Raw genomic sequence first — 15,633 nt, 5'->3', positions numbered from 1 at the left:
GGACAGAGAATGACCTGAGCGCCCGGAAGTGCAGGATGAATTGGTGGGGGCGAGGGAGGAGGTGGCGAGTCAAATGGAGAAGTTGCGTTGCCATGATTATAGAGCTTATTTGGCACGGGCACACGCAGAAAGTGACAAGGCAGGTACGCTGCTGGCTAGGCTAGCTAATTCGATTCCCCGGGGCACACCTGTACCGGTGCTGCACTCTCCGTTAGGACTTCTGGTCTATACACAAAGGAGGATTAAATACCTATTCCTAGAATATTATGATGGGTTGTATAGGAGTCGCACAGGGGGCCCCGAGGATGCATTGGAGTAGTTTTTGGCGGGTATACAACTCCCCCGGTTGGAGAAGGAACAGGCGGAGTGGCTAGGGCAGGACATCATGCTGGGAGAAGTACGGAGTGCCATTAAGCACATGGCGTGAAATAAGACACCGGGGTCGGATGGCCTTCCCATTGAATTTTACTTAACCTATATTGAGATACTAGCTCCAAAATTGGTAGGGCTTTATAAAGAGGCCCGGACGGTAGGGAGGCTCCCAGCATCTATGAGGGAGGCTGTTGTTGTCCCACTTCCGAAACCGGGTAGGGACGCGATGGATAGGTTGGTGTACCGTCTGCTGTCCATGCTGACGACCGACTATAAGATATTAAGCAGAATTCTGGCGACTCGACTCTTGCCCCATATGGTTCGCTTGGTTCATAGGGATCAGGCGGGTTTTATTCCAACCCTGAACACAGCTGTTAATACATGGCGCCTCCTCCACATACTGGATGAGGATCATGGGGATACTCCCAGTGCAGCGGTACTCTCAGTGGATGTGGAAAAGGCCTTTGATAGCCTGGAGTGGCCGTATCTATACAGTGCTATGCGCGCATTTGACCTTGGGGAGACCTTTGTGGGGTGGACTGGACTATTGTATTGGGACGCAACGGCTAGGGTGCGGACGGGAATGATAGTATCCACCCCCTGTGCAGTAGGTCGAGGAACGCGACCGGGCTGCCCGCTGTCGTCGCTGTTGTTTGCGCTGGCTAATGAACCGTTGGCGGTACGGGCTAGGCTGGGGCGCCACTATGAGGGCCTGACCCTACGAAGTACGGAACAATATATATCCCTGTATGCTGCTGATCTACTACTTTGTTTGGCTAATACGGGGGCGGCACTGGAAGGGGCAACACAACTACTGCGCAGGTTCGGAGAAATGTCAGGACTGGGGGTTAATTGGGAGAAGACTTGTCTCTTCCCTCTGGTTCCAATGGCGGGAGGCCCTGATCAAGTAGCGGGAATTCGGTGGGAATCGACATGTCTGCCCTATCTTGGGACCAAGATTTATCATACCCAGGCGGACATGCTGGAAGGGAACATGGGCTGCGGGGGAGCCTGACTTTTTGGAGTGCTCTGCCGCTCTCGGTAGCTGAGAGGGTAGCGCTCCTGAAGATGGTGGCGCTACCCCCCTGCTGTATTACTTTCGGACATTGCCGATTTGGATACCGGGGACAATTTCTAGGCAGCTCAGGTCAATGGTTAGCGGCTTCTTATGGAGAAATGGCAGGAAGCGGGTGGCATTATCTACCATGATGAGACCTAGAGAGGAGGGGGGACTGGTGGTACCGGATTTTGAACTTTATTACCTGGCGGCTCAGCTGCAATGTCTGACACAAGCTGTGGCTCAAGAGTTTCGGGGCCCAGAGGACCAAGAGGATCGGTGGATCCTACAACATGTACTTTCATTTATAGTGTTACAACAACCCTTGCACCTTGGGTCGCTCACTGCTGAGGAGCAGACACTACACCAATGTTGGACTCGGAGCCATCGCAGAGTCAACGTTCGCCGCCCATGTTATGTTATGTTATGCTATATTTATTTTTATATAGCGCACGGCTACTCAAAAAGAGTGTCCCGGCGCTTTTAATAAAGAGACCTACAGCAGAATAACACAACACAGTAATAAAAACAAGGTGGAAAGCAGAAACAAAAAAAAACAGAAAACAGCCTAGAGGGCAAACAGCCAGGTTTTGAGGCCTTTCCTGAATGCGAGTAGACTAGTAGCTCCCCGGAGTGTCAGCGGCAAGGTGTTCCACAGCTGTGGCGCCAGCAGTCCAAAGGAGCGGCCTCCAATGCGAGCTCTCTTTACAAGCGGCACAGCCGCCAGAAACAGAGATTCTGATCTGAGAGAGAGAGCCGGTTGGTAAAAGGCGAGTCTCCTTTGGAGATACTTAGCTCCCACAGCATGAAGAGCTTTGTAGGCCAAAGTTAATGCCTTGAAGGCAATCCGTTTACGGATAGGCAGCCAATGTAAGGTCTGCAAAAGACCGGCAGCACTGGCTCGCCTGTTTAGGCCATAAATGGCCCTCGCGGCCGCATTCTGCACAACTTGGAGCCGCTGCAGCAGATACTCTGGCAGGCCCAGATAGAGGACGTTGGAGTAGTCCAATCTAGAGCCTATCAGAGCCTGCACAGTCAGCTTCCTGTGTTCCTCAGACAGAAGCCTCCGCAGCATCTTGAGGAGGCCGAAACATGTACCCGTCACACCTAGGATCTGGGATCTCAGCGTCAGACCCTTGTCCATCTTGACCCCTAGGTTCTTAGCTACTTGGGATGAACAGGACGGAGGAAACATGTTAATGGGACACCAAGCTTGCCAGTCTGGCTCCGCAGCACACCCGAAGAAGAGTACCTCGGACTTATCAGAATTGCACTTGAGGCTGTTCAGCTGGAACCATTTAAAAACAGCCCCAAGGCAATCCCGGATACTCTCTCCATCGAAGTCTCCTCCCTTCTTACAAGAAAAAAGGAGCTGGATGTCGTCGGCGTAGGATACGATCTGGGCCCCGAACGACTCCGCCAGCGGCGCCAAAGGGGTCATAAAGATGTTAAAAAGGGTCGGGCTCAATATAGAGCCCTGCGGAACCCCGACTCCCAGTGGCGGCATCACGGCGGAGTCTGGGGAGGCCCAGACCGTTTGTCCACGGCCAGCTAGGAAAGATGAAAACCAGCTGAGCACCGTCCCTCGTAGGCCAATCTCATAGAGTCTTGCGAGAAGGCCCTCATGGGGGACGGTGTCGAAGGCCGCCGACAAATCCAACATAACCAGCATGGCTTTGCCCCCGGTGTCCAGAACCCCTTTAATGGTTTCTGAGACCTCTAGGAGCACGGTCTCTGTACTGAGATTTGGGCGGAAGCCAGATTGGGTGGCGTGCAGAATCTCGTGTGTTTCTAGAAAATTGGAGAGCACCGTGTGTACATGCTTCTCCAAAATTTTCGTGAGAGCAGGCAACAGGGAGATAGGCCTATAATTGGCCTTAGGATCGAGGCCAGGCTTCTTCAGCAAAGGAATGACCATTGCCTGCTTCCAGGCCTGCGGAACCACTCCCTGGCTCAGCGAGAGATTCAGGAGTGGATTCGCCAGCGGATTTATCACTTCCGCCATTTTTGCCAAGAATTTGGCAGGGCAGGGGTCCAGAGGCGACCCAGATTTAAGATTACATATGTACCGGAGTTGCCCTGGGCATGTGTACTGCACTCCCACACGGGGGGATTGGTCATCATTAGCAGACTTGGAAAGGATGGGGCTCCAGGTCATGGGGGATTTGTATGAAGATGGGGTGTTACTACCGTTTCAGACACTACAGGAAAGGTATGATTTGCCGCAAGGGGACTATTTGCTGCGTGCCGCCCTGGTTGCGGCCATACAGCGCCACTGGAAGGAAGGGCTCTCAGAACCCAAAACTTCTATGACGTGTCAATATGTGGTGATGGCTGCCGGGACATTTAAGGCGATTACGTGCCTTTATAAGCGCTTGAGCTCGGACGGCCTGCACCCACTGACGGAATTGCAAGGAAAGTGGGTGGAGGACTTTGGGAAGGAGATACCGGAAACAACGTGGGCTCAATTGGTCCGAAGGGCCTGGAAGAGCACACGGAACGCTCGGTTTCAATTAATACACTTCTTTATATTGCATAGGGCTTATTTAACCCCAGCCAGAATCAATAGATACCTCCGAACGGATACCGCCCAGTTTCCGCGCTGCGGTCTAGAGGGGGCAGAGTTGTCACATATGCTGTGGACGTGTGGACAATTGGGAACATATTGGAAGGAGGTGGTTGAACTGCTCTGTTCATATCCCCCTGAACCTTTATTTTCTTTTTGAGGAGGATTCTTCAAGACCTCCTTTGTCATAGGAGCCAATTGTTCACATTCCAACAGTCGCAGCAGCTTTGAGGAATGTGTGGAAGCTGTTGGTGCCCCACAATGGCTAAATATGTATGGCTGCTCACTTTATTACTTTGGCACCCGCTGCAGTCTAGCTCTCTTGACAATCAACTTGTTCCAGCTCATTTAACAAGAGCATCAAAACATTCAGAGGTGATAATCTGCTCTGAAGCGATATTCTGTTCCAGTACTTCTGTCTTGTATGACAGAACTCTGTTCACTGGATTAGATTCAGACTGAATATGCTATACGCTATTTATGTCAATTCAACTCTGATACTGACAATCTTTCTCGAGAAATCGTACCAAGCCTACATGATTCTGGAACCCTGAGAAAGCCTGCCTCTTACCATAGTGTACCTCCGATGCCACAAGGGGGCTAAAGACAATTTGTTTTAGACTCTCGTCTTTAAGTTCATCTCTGTTCAGAGCTCTGCTTTGTGCAGAGGTGCTCCTGGGAGCTGCATAAGCTCCAGAAAGCAACACTACCTCTGGGGAAGCCATCATACAGATACCTTCATTTGATGGGAGGAGCTGCTATGGACACATTGGAGTGCTACTCCACAATGTTTGTCAGCCAATTGTCTACTTTTTTAGTTTTTGATTTTATGCTGTTTATTTTACATTTCGTTATGATTCCTTGCAAACTGGAAATAAATATCCAACCTTCCTTGGCTACGGAAACTATTTAATACTGGAATCTCTGTTCAACTAATTTCTCTCCCGACAAACTTCCAGTTGCCTTCGACCATTGACCATCAAAAACTGTTGAATGGCCATGAACATAAAATGGGTTTCTGTACCAACTGAAACAAATAATGAAGATAGGCCTTCACTCTTCCAAAGAGTCCCATATAGCCAGTGTTTTCTTGGCCCAATTCTTTACATGGAGCTTCTCAGCACGTCCCTAACTGTCCCAAAACTCAAGCTTCATCAAAGTGCAGTTAAGACTTAAAGACAACATTTGTGGAGCATATTTAAATACTAGGGGGGTGATTACAATGGCCGGCGGACTTGAGTCCGCCTGCTATCGTAGCGGTGATTGGGACCGCCTGCCTGTACGGTGGCGGTCCTGCACCCCACATTAGGATGCGAATGCTACCATGGGGGTCGCATACAGGCACTTTAACATTGAGGCGGGTGCTGCTGGCAGCAGCACCCTCCGCAATGTTAAATTGCCATGCTGTGCGTTTCCCTGCACTACGTGGCAGGCACCACGCAGTGGACACCACCTCCCCCCAACACAAATGGGCCCCGCAATGGGCCCCCAAAACCAATCCCTGACAGCCTTTCCAGGGCGGTTCCACCGCCATGGAAACGCTGGCTGAAGCCAACATCGTAATTTGACGGACGGTGCCTGCTAGGCACGTCACCATTTTACAGATGCAAACCGCTCCGCCAGGCCATCGGAATGATTGAATTTGGCGGATCCGTGGCGAGCGGTCTTTGCACCCGCCACACTCGCGGTCCGATTCCCCACGCCATCCTAATTTGGCGGGCGGGAAATCGAGGTACAATCGCGGAGGGCCCACCACCGCACAGCTGATGGTGGCGGGCCTTCCGCCATCGTAATCACCCCCTATGTTCCTAGCTCATGAGATTTCAACATTGGAAACATCTATTGATGCTGTCACCAGAGACAGACAGTCTTCCTTGTCGCTACAAAACAACAAATCTAATTCAACCCAGCCTTACTTGTAGAGCTAAAACTCAATGGATTCTCCCCAGCACTGTTATCTGAAATAAATTAATTGGGATTCATCCTGGACACTACTTTATTCCTCTCCTCTCACATAACTAATCTCATGGAATCAGAAATCCTTTTCCTCCCCGCTCTAAGAAAAAGCAGGAAATTCCTCGGCCAACTACAACTTTGGGAGAGGATGTAGCCTAACAGCTAGAGCGGTCGTCCTCGAAGCTAGGGAACCAGGTTCGAGTTTCGGCAACGACGCTCAGCATCCTGGGATTCTGGGCAAATCACTAAATCTTCCCATGCCTAACAAAAATGAATGTGTCTGACTGTAACAAAACTGGTGCTCATGTAAAGCGCTCTGAGTTCTCGCTATATAAAACAAAAAAAACAAAAAACTGAAATTCACAGCTCATGCTACGGTTGATCTTGCCACTGGACTCTTGAAATGCCTTGCTTGTCAGCGTTCCCCAATGAATCGTTCCCATACAGGGCAATATTTAGAGACACAATTTATAGGCACCTTTATATATTTCTCAGGCACAATGAAGGCTAAAAAACCCATTCATGTGGAACTTAATGGGCCTTTTCCAAAGCAGACCCAATAGGCAGTCTCCCCATGGGAGACCAATAACAAGCATTTACAATGCAATAGGTCTCGCATTAATTAAGTTTGAGCTATTGGCATTGCTAAATATTGCAACACCAATTGCAACTAAAGTCTATAAATTGTAGGCCAAAAAAATGTGTATTTATTTTTGTAGCAATGGTGGCATGCTGTGCTTTAGATGAATATGTTTAAAAGTAAAGTGCGCCATACTGCGATTGCTATAATAGTTAATTGTGGATGCGTTAACAATTGATGTGTGCACTGATGGCTGGTGGTGTGTGTGCCTGGTGGAAGTGTGCACTGCCAGCTGGTTGTGTGTGTGCCTGGTGGAAGCGTGCACTGACGGCTGGCGGTGTGTGTGCCTGGTGAAAGTGTGCACAGACGGCTGGTGGTATGTGCCTGGTGAAAGCGTGCACTGATGGCTGGTGGTGGGTGTGTGCCTGGTGAAATAATAATAATAATAAGGGAGATTTGTAAAGCGCATGGTTACGCTAAGAAGCGTGTCCCCACGCTAACTGAAACACTCATGAGCGGAAGTGAGGGGTGGACCCGGCTATCTTGAAAATAGGTGTGTTTTCAATTTCCTCCGGAAACTAGATTCAGATGGATCCAGACGAAGATTACGTGGTAGAGCATTCCAGCTCTTTGCCACTAAGTAACAAAAGGATCTTCCTCCCATACGAGCCCTTCTCACCCTAGGGACTTTTAATAGGCCTCCCTGCGAGGAGCGCAAAGCGCGAGATGGTGCATACCTGGTGACTAGGTTCTGAAGTGGTGCTGGCGCCTTCTCAGCAAGGATACGGTGACAGGTGCAGAGGGATTTGAATTCAACTGTGCTCCTTACTGGCAACCAGTGGAGGGTCTGAAGGGCAGCTTTGGAGTCCGATCTTTTAGGGAGTTTTAGTATGAGGCGAGCTGCAGCACTCTGTAGCACCTGAAGGCGATTGATTGCCTTACAGGTAGCTCCCAGATAGAGCAGGTTGCCAAAGTCCAGGCGCGATGTGACGAGAGCATGCACCAGCGTTCTACGGGCGGACGTAGGAAGGAGAGCTAGGATCTTCCGCAGATTTTTTAAAACGCTGAAACAGACGCCCGTCACCCTGTCTATCTGGGGTCCGAAAGACAGGTCTGCATCAAGCCAGACCCCAAGGTTTCTGACTTCTTGCCGGGGTATTGGAGCCTCACCTAGGCATGGAAAGAAATTCTTCTTTTTTGGTATCTGCCCACAATTTTTTCTGGTGTGCACACCGGTGCATGCTTGTAAGAGTGTTGTTCCAATAAAGAGTATCCATTTAGAGAAGAAGGCTATGACACGCTTTCCAAAAATTCCAAATTCCTAACAAAACTTGCAGTTATTGGAAGAAAAGGCGACTTGGAGAAAGAAGAAAGAGAAAAAGTCTCAAGTAAGGTGTCAAAGACACACATACAAGAATTTTGTCAAGAAGAGACTTTAGAGAAGAATTTTAGAACTATCAAATAATTAATTTTTAAGAAATCTCATAATGCAATTGGAACATTCCAGTGTATCCAGAGTAAACATTCAATCATATTGCTGTGAAAAGACTATAGAGAGAAGCAAAATCCTCAGGAGTGATAGGTAAAAGGAAAATGAGAGATGTAGGTACGAATGGGTTTATAACGACAGTGAATAGTAATGAATGTTGAGTTGCGAAAGTGTGAGAAGCGAGAGAACTAAATTAGTATATTGTTGCTTACAGATTTAATGCCCACAGAACACCCAGTCTAGCCGAAAAAACAGTAGATGGTGGTGACTGAAGATGGGTTGAAGATGGCATAACTGACTCTGATGCAGTCTCTCTTTTCTCCCCAATCCTCTTTCCCCCCTGTTTCAATTTGGCTTAGTGAATGAATATTATTCCCTTATTGATTGTCATAGAGGAGTATTGAGGGTCACTCATCTGATCCTGTGGATTCTGGCACAAGGTTAATAAAGTTTCCTGAACATCTGTGTAAGCTGAGTGGTTCTGTGGATGAGAAAGTGCATGTGTGAGTGGGTGTATAAGGTTGTGTGGGTGTGTGAGATGGTGTGTGAGTGGTTCTGTGGATGCTGTCATCAGTGATGTCATTTGAGATGTCATCAGTCATGTCACTGACCATGTCGTGAATGATGTAATATGTGAGGTCATAAGCAGTGCATTGTAGAGGCGTACGTTATAGTTAGCTCCGGTAACTATAACTGCTGAATTTTACCGGTTTTGCAAGAGTGAAATCTGAGCCTTACTTTAACGTCCCTCTAACCTTTTGTTTTTTCCATGAATTTCTATGTTTTTTAATTCTATTTCCTAACTATAACATCCCTGAAACATTTGGTTTTTTTCAGTGAATTTCTAAGGCTTTTTTCTAATACCTAACTTTAATGTCCCTGCAACCTATTGTTTTTTCAGTGACTTTCTAAGGTTATTTTAGAATCTATTTCATAATTATAACGTCCCTGTAAACTTAGGGGCCGATTAGGATGGCGGACGGATCTCCACCGCCATGCAGGCGGTGGCAATCCGTCCGCCATCCGTGACCAACCGCCACCTATTTCCCCCCGCCATATTACAATGGCGGGGGGACCGTGGCGGACGGAAACACCGTCCGCCGCTTTTTCGCAGAAAAGGGTTCATATGGCTGGCAGTGTCTGCAAGACATCGCCAGCCATATTAGGATGGCCTCCTGCAGATGCCCACGGAAAGGCATGCAGTCGTTACTTTGGGGGCCCCCTGCGGGCCCCCATGATGAAGGCGAGAGGGGGGGTGGACATGGGGGGTTCCTGTGGTACCCCCCTGCATTTGCATACACAAAGCGGCAGGCACCGCGCTGTGCCTGCCGCTTTGTGTATGAAAATGCATGCCTGCATTTTTAACATTGCGGCGGGCGGTGCTTTGAGCACCGTCCGCCGCAATGTTAAAAATGCATGATGCGCCCACCAGTGTGGAGAGCGCATCATAATTGGCATGGCGGGACCGCCGATCACGTCGCGGACGGTACCGTTTCCACAGGGATGGCGGACAGGCAAAGTCCGTCCGCCATCCTAATCGGCCCCTTAGTTTTTTTCAGTGAATTTCTACTTTTATAATTTGTAGTTCCTAACTATAATGTCGCTGGAACCTTTGATTTTTCAGTGAATTTCTATAATTTTTTTATAATCTATACCCTAAACAGTATGCTTTTTTATTACATACTGAACTGCATATGTCTGTGTCTGTCATCAGACAGCCATAGTATTAAATAACAATTACAGCATTTCAACATACTTTCTTGAGTATGTTTAGTACTAATATTTTTCATTTTGTGAGAGAAAGTGCTGTTACTATCTAATTCCTTATATTACACTTGTATTAGTTACATTATAATACAGGGTGTTGTAAAATATTCAAAAAATGTTTAAGATATTAATAAATGCTATATACCCACGGTGTTCCTTGTATTGTCAGTGACTCCAACTACTATTACCCCTGTGAGTGATTCTTACCTTGGGCTACTGTTTTAAGTATCTATCATGTCTGTACCACAAGAGATCATTTAGTGTTATTCTTATTCTTTTTAAATTACATTTTTATTATTCACAAATTTGTCACTAAAGGTTGCACTATGTAGATTCCGGTATCGCGATTAGCAGCAAATTCGCCGTGTTTTTTAAAAAGTTTAGAACGCATATATACAAACACATATTGTAATTATTGTTAAGTAATCTTATTGTTGATTACTTTTTTAATTCTATTTCATATATTCGTGACGACGCTGGCCTTTGTGAATATCACATGCCTATGTAACAAAGGGATTTCATTGTACAAGACCTCTACAAAGGAGGTTTTTCTTTTTCACACTTCCAGTGGAGCGATTAGAAGCTTCTTTGTAACTGTCTTGTATTTTCCACTACTGGAAGTGCATTTACTGTTTTTTTTTGTTTTCACTCGACAAATAAAATGGCAACTGGTGGAAGTGATCAGCAAGAGGCATCTAAAAGTTTCAATCGAAAGCACCTTAGAGACAGTTTTTGAAAAATTATTTCAAGACAATAATACTTTTTGCCAATTCTCAGAAAATTCCTTCTGTTGAATGATGAGCTCATGAAATAATTCCAATTTCATCTTTAGAAAAACGCTTCTCTATGGCTGTTGACCAAGGGTACGTTTTCAGTTTGCTCATCGAGACATTGCAACATGTGCTTGTTTAAGGCTGCACACATGGACAGGTCTCAAAGCTCTGAGCTTGGTGGGTTACCCCATCTAATTTGGGGATGTGTAAAAGGAAACAAATGTGGGATCACACTGCTTCACCTCCCGGCGGGTTCGCCCCTAAGCATTATGGTGGATGCAGTTCATCAAGCGTGTGTACTTGCACAAAAGTTCTTTCAAGTGTTTCACCAGGTTGGTGCAGATCAATGCTGGCCATCTCTAGACACGTGTTTCTGGATTATTATCCGTCATCAATAGAGATTAGGCATAAAATGATTTGGGGTTGCTAAGGAGGCTGCCAAAGTCTTCTCGGGTCACAGTACCTCTCGAGGCGCGCAGGTGCCTCTCCACGAGCTCGTCAGCTCAAAGCGGCTTGAGGGAGCCTTTTAAACAGGAAACAAATGTGGGATCACACTGCTTCACCTCCCAACGGGTTCGCCCCTAAGCATTATGGTGGATGCAGTTCATCAAGCGTGTCTACTTGTACAAAAGTTATTTCGAGTGTTTCACCAGGATGGTGCAGATCAATGCTGGCCATCTCTAGACACGTGTTTCTGGATTATTATCCGTCATCAGTAGAGATTAGGAATAAAATTATTTGAACAGGCTGCCAAAGTCTTCTCCAGTCACAGTATCTCTCCAGGCGCGCAGGTGCCTCTCCACAAGCTCGTCGGCTCAAAGCGGCTCGAGGGAGCCTTTTAAATAGGAAACAAATGTGGGATCACACTGCTTCACCTCCCAGCAGGTTCGCCCTTAAGCATTATGGTGGATGCAGTTCATCAAGCGTGTGTACTCGCACAAAGGTTCTTTCGAGTGTTTCACCAGGTTGGTGCAGATCAATGCTGGCCATCTCTAGACACGTGTTTCTGGATTATTATCCGTCATCGGTAGAGATTAGGCATAACATTATTTGGGGTTGCTGAGCAGGCTGCCAAAGTCTTCTCTGGGCACAGTATCTCTCCAGGCGCGCAGGTGCCTCTCCATGAGCTCGTCAGCTCAAAGCAGCTCGAGGGAGCCTTTTAAACAGGAAACAAATGTGGGATCACACTGCTTCACCTCCCAGCGGGTTGGCCCCTAAGCATTATGGGGGATGCAGGTCATCAAGCGTGTGTACTTGCACAAAAGTTCTTTCGAGCAAGCAAGTAACTGAAACTGCTTTTACCACAATGTCAGGGGTGAACCTTGCTGGGAGGTGAAGCGGTGTGCTCCCACCCCTGTTCCTGTTTAATAGTACTCCCGTGAGTCATTGAGCTGACGAGCTTGTGGATGAAGCACCTGCACGCCTGTGAGAGGTACCTGACCTGAGAAAGATGTTGGCAGCCTACTCAGCAAACCCCAAATTTGAAAGCCTGTAATCTTTACTGATGACGGTTAAAGAACCAGAAACACGTGTCTAGAGATCAGCACTATCTGCGCCAACTGTGGCGAAACACTCAAACACTCTTGAAGCAAGTAACTGAAACTGCATTTACCACAATGCCAGAGGCTAACCTTGCTGGGAGGTGAACCGGTGTGCTTCCACCCCTGTTCCTAATTTGGGGATGTGTGACTGGCAAGTCTCAGGTTTGATTCCTAATGCCTCTTCTTTTCTTCCTGACATTGAATAAGTGTTTGTCAATCAGTTGCCAATATTGCCACCTGTTAAGTACTCTGCCAGAAATCTTCACAAATCCAAATCAAAAGAAAATACTTGCAGTAGCAACGCACATCATGCGGTTCTCATATGAAAGGACTGAGCTACATCCATGGAAGCAACCATCACGCCTAAAAAACAAGGCAGTAACTTTTAAATAATTTTTCAACAAATGCAACTGTAGCATTCAAAGGGCACATGAATTCCTTCAAGCTCCATAATACATATGAAGTGTGGCTGATGTGCAATGTCCTGCAAAGAGGTCACACAACAGAAACAGTGCCACCTAATAGCATGTGTTATTATTATAAACACGACCATGCATATCATTTTGTTCTAAAGCCTTCGCAAATACAGTGTGAAATCCACAAAAATATCAGTGTTGTTTTTGAATCCTGCAGGGGGGATGTGCCTTATGAAATGCAACATTTGTTGTGAATGTCTCCAATATTCCTTCATAAAGAATAACCGTGTTCTCTATAATGGTTTTTCCTAAATGTCTATACTCAATATAGTTAGCCTGGCCTGGGTAGTAAAAGGAACAACCTTGAATGGGCCACAAGAGATACATAAGGCAGACAGCAAGGTTACTAGTTGTTCATAGTAACACTGGAACAAGTGTAAGTGAAGCCCTTTTAGCCTAAATGAGTGTTGTGCGCATGCTATAATCAGATGCAAATCTGCACAAGTAGTTGATGATGATGTTAGTGGTTTTCTCCTTGTAAACTTGGAGCCCAAAATGATGAATCGAAGTTTGCAACTAAGCTTGGCAACAAATCAATACATTTAATCAACGGGAAGCACATTCGGCTCTACAAGAAAGACAATGAATGACTACGTTTTCAAACGATAAAGGTTTATTTGGACTTCAGCTTCTCCTAGAAATAAAAGGCCTATAGCAAGAAAGAAGATGACAGCCAAAATTGTAACCATTTTAAATGCAGTCCTATATTATATTCACACGTTATTGTTAATAAAATGCAAGAACGTTTAAGGTGAAAAAAAACTCTTTTAATGAGAAGGTTGCAGCAACTTAGGACACGGTGTGAACTTATTTAAAAATGTAATTCACTAATTCAGTTTATACAGTGAAATCAGTTTATACAGTGAAACCTACCGTGAGCTAGTGTGGTTTCGCTGAACGATTTGGGCATATTCCTACCTGGCCACAAGATGGCAGTAGAACTTAAGAAATTACTATTTATTTGACAATTTTAGACTCAGTACTGATTATTTGTTATTCACACGGCTGCTTCAAACATGTTCAAATCGATCACTATCTATTTGCTAACAGTTGTGCAATAACTTCACAGATCCTGCTTAGTTTTTGTTGACAAAGTGGCACAAATGACCTGCGATGTTTGAAAAATTATAATTCTGCTCTTGGAGTTGGGCATGATTCATAATTTTTCAAGTGCATAAATTTTAACGCCCGCTATCGCTGAATAATATCGCCTGGTTATCGCGTTATTAAGAACACTAACCGCGTAGGCGAAAAAAAATCCAGCAATAGCTGCATTTTGGGAGGTTATCGCTGGTAATGCAGCGATAATACTACAAGGATAGGGATATCCTTGTTGATAGCCCATGGTGGATTTAACCACGTAATCCACCTCCCATTGGATTACATGGCTAAATCTGAAAATTAGCAGACGTAAAAAAGCAGCATTAACCGTGGTTAGCGCTGCTCTTTTTGTCTCTAACAGGGTTAGCATGAAGCTTCATAGGAGAAATGTCGCTTAGCGACATTTCTCCTATTATTTTGCAGTGGAACGCCCACTTTGCATCTCATTAGAGATGCAAAGGGAAGCGTAGTGAAAAAGGGTGCTAACATTTTGCGATTTTGCATGTTAGCACCCTGTTGTTGGTAGGGCGATATTTTTATCTCCGCTTCTTTGGCTTTTAAAGCAAAAAAAGCAGAGATAAAGCCCCTGTTAATATGCCCCTAAATTATTCTGCAAAAAACCATTGCTGTTTTTTTTCAGTTCGGTATGTGGAAAAATATGTTTGAAAAAAGTCTGCATAAAGTAGATTCCAGAGTTTTGTTTAAACAAACCCTTTTTCTCACACTACAGTTAAAATGTTTTGGAAATGTAATATAGTCCACAATTTCAAAACAAATGAGAACAAAGGATTTTCATCTTAGCACACCCATAAAATGAACATCTACAATGATATTGTTTTCTTGGAGGTCAATGACTTATTTAGAGGACAGTGTTACCTTCCCACCTGCTCCAAATTCGAGCCGGGGCAAATAGTATGGGGAAGCTTTGTCCCCTGTTGACGACAACAGTTCCTATGAGTCACAGTCCCACACATTTTTCAGGCACTCATTTCACTCTAGAGCCCTCATTACGTATGGTCAATAAAATAAGACACCTCAGGTGTGTTAATTATCACCTTTTTTTATTTGTTCCTCTGGAAAATGGGGGGATAACATGCACATTTTGGTGTTCAATGCTCCAGAAACTACAGGTCATTGTAAATACTGTACTCTTATCACGTACAGAAATTTAATAAAGGGTGTGGAATTTAAAGCAGCTTGTAATTACTGTGTGTGGTACAGTCTACACAAGTCAGAAATCTGGCCACTGTGCAAATGGAAAACTCAGCCGCACTCATAACCAGGGCCTTAGTCGATGAGAAAAGTTTTTTTTTTCAGTTCAAATATTTGTATTACTTTAATTAAAAAGAAATGCATTTGCAATACAGTAGCAATACATACAAATCAGAAGCAAATATATAAGAAGGAAGAATTAAAAAGGACTACATAACAAAGAACATCTGGCCTGTGATAAAAAGATATCAAAGTTATCCTATAAAAATGATCAGACAAATGTCATGACAGGTATTACAAATTCATCAAATATTAAATATAAACCTCAGAAAGATGGGACAGATGGAAAATCTACATATATCCCAGCAAAGACGAGTGAGTTTGTATTGCTTGGTAAATAGGATCCATCAGCGAGGGGAAAGAAGTGAAAGATGGGAAGAGAGAACGAAGGAGAAAGAGAAAAGGATACTAGAAGGAAGAAAGAAGGATGAGATGGTGGAACGGGACATCTGCTACACCTATAAAAAATAAATTAAGAAACAGATTAAAAAAAATATTGAGCTCCCAACCCCTGAGAAGACAAATCAAAATAATTACCCAAAGAACACCATACACTACCACCAATTTAAGGCGAATAATGTTTCTTTTTAACAAAAGTATGAGCTCCATGATGATATGTGGCCCACGCCCACCAGGTATGGTAAGAAAGGAGATGAAAAGATTTCCATTCTGTGAGTATAATT

Source organism: Lissotriton vulgaris, chromosome 6 (assembly GCF_964263255.1).
Source record: "Lissotriton vulgaris chromosome 6, aLisVul1.2, whole genome shotgun sequence".
In the NCBI taxonomy this organism is placed as follows: domain Eukaryota; kingdom Metazoa; phylum Chordata; class Amphibia; order Caudata; family Salamandridae; genus Lissotriton; species Lissotriton vulgaris.
This window is presented reverse-complemented; position numbering follows the sequence as displayed.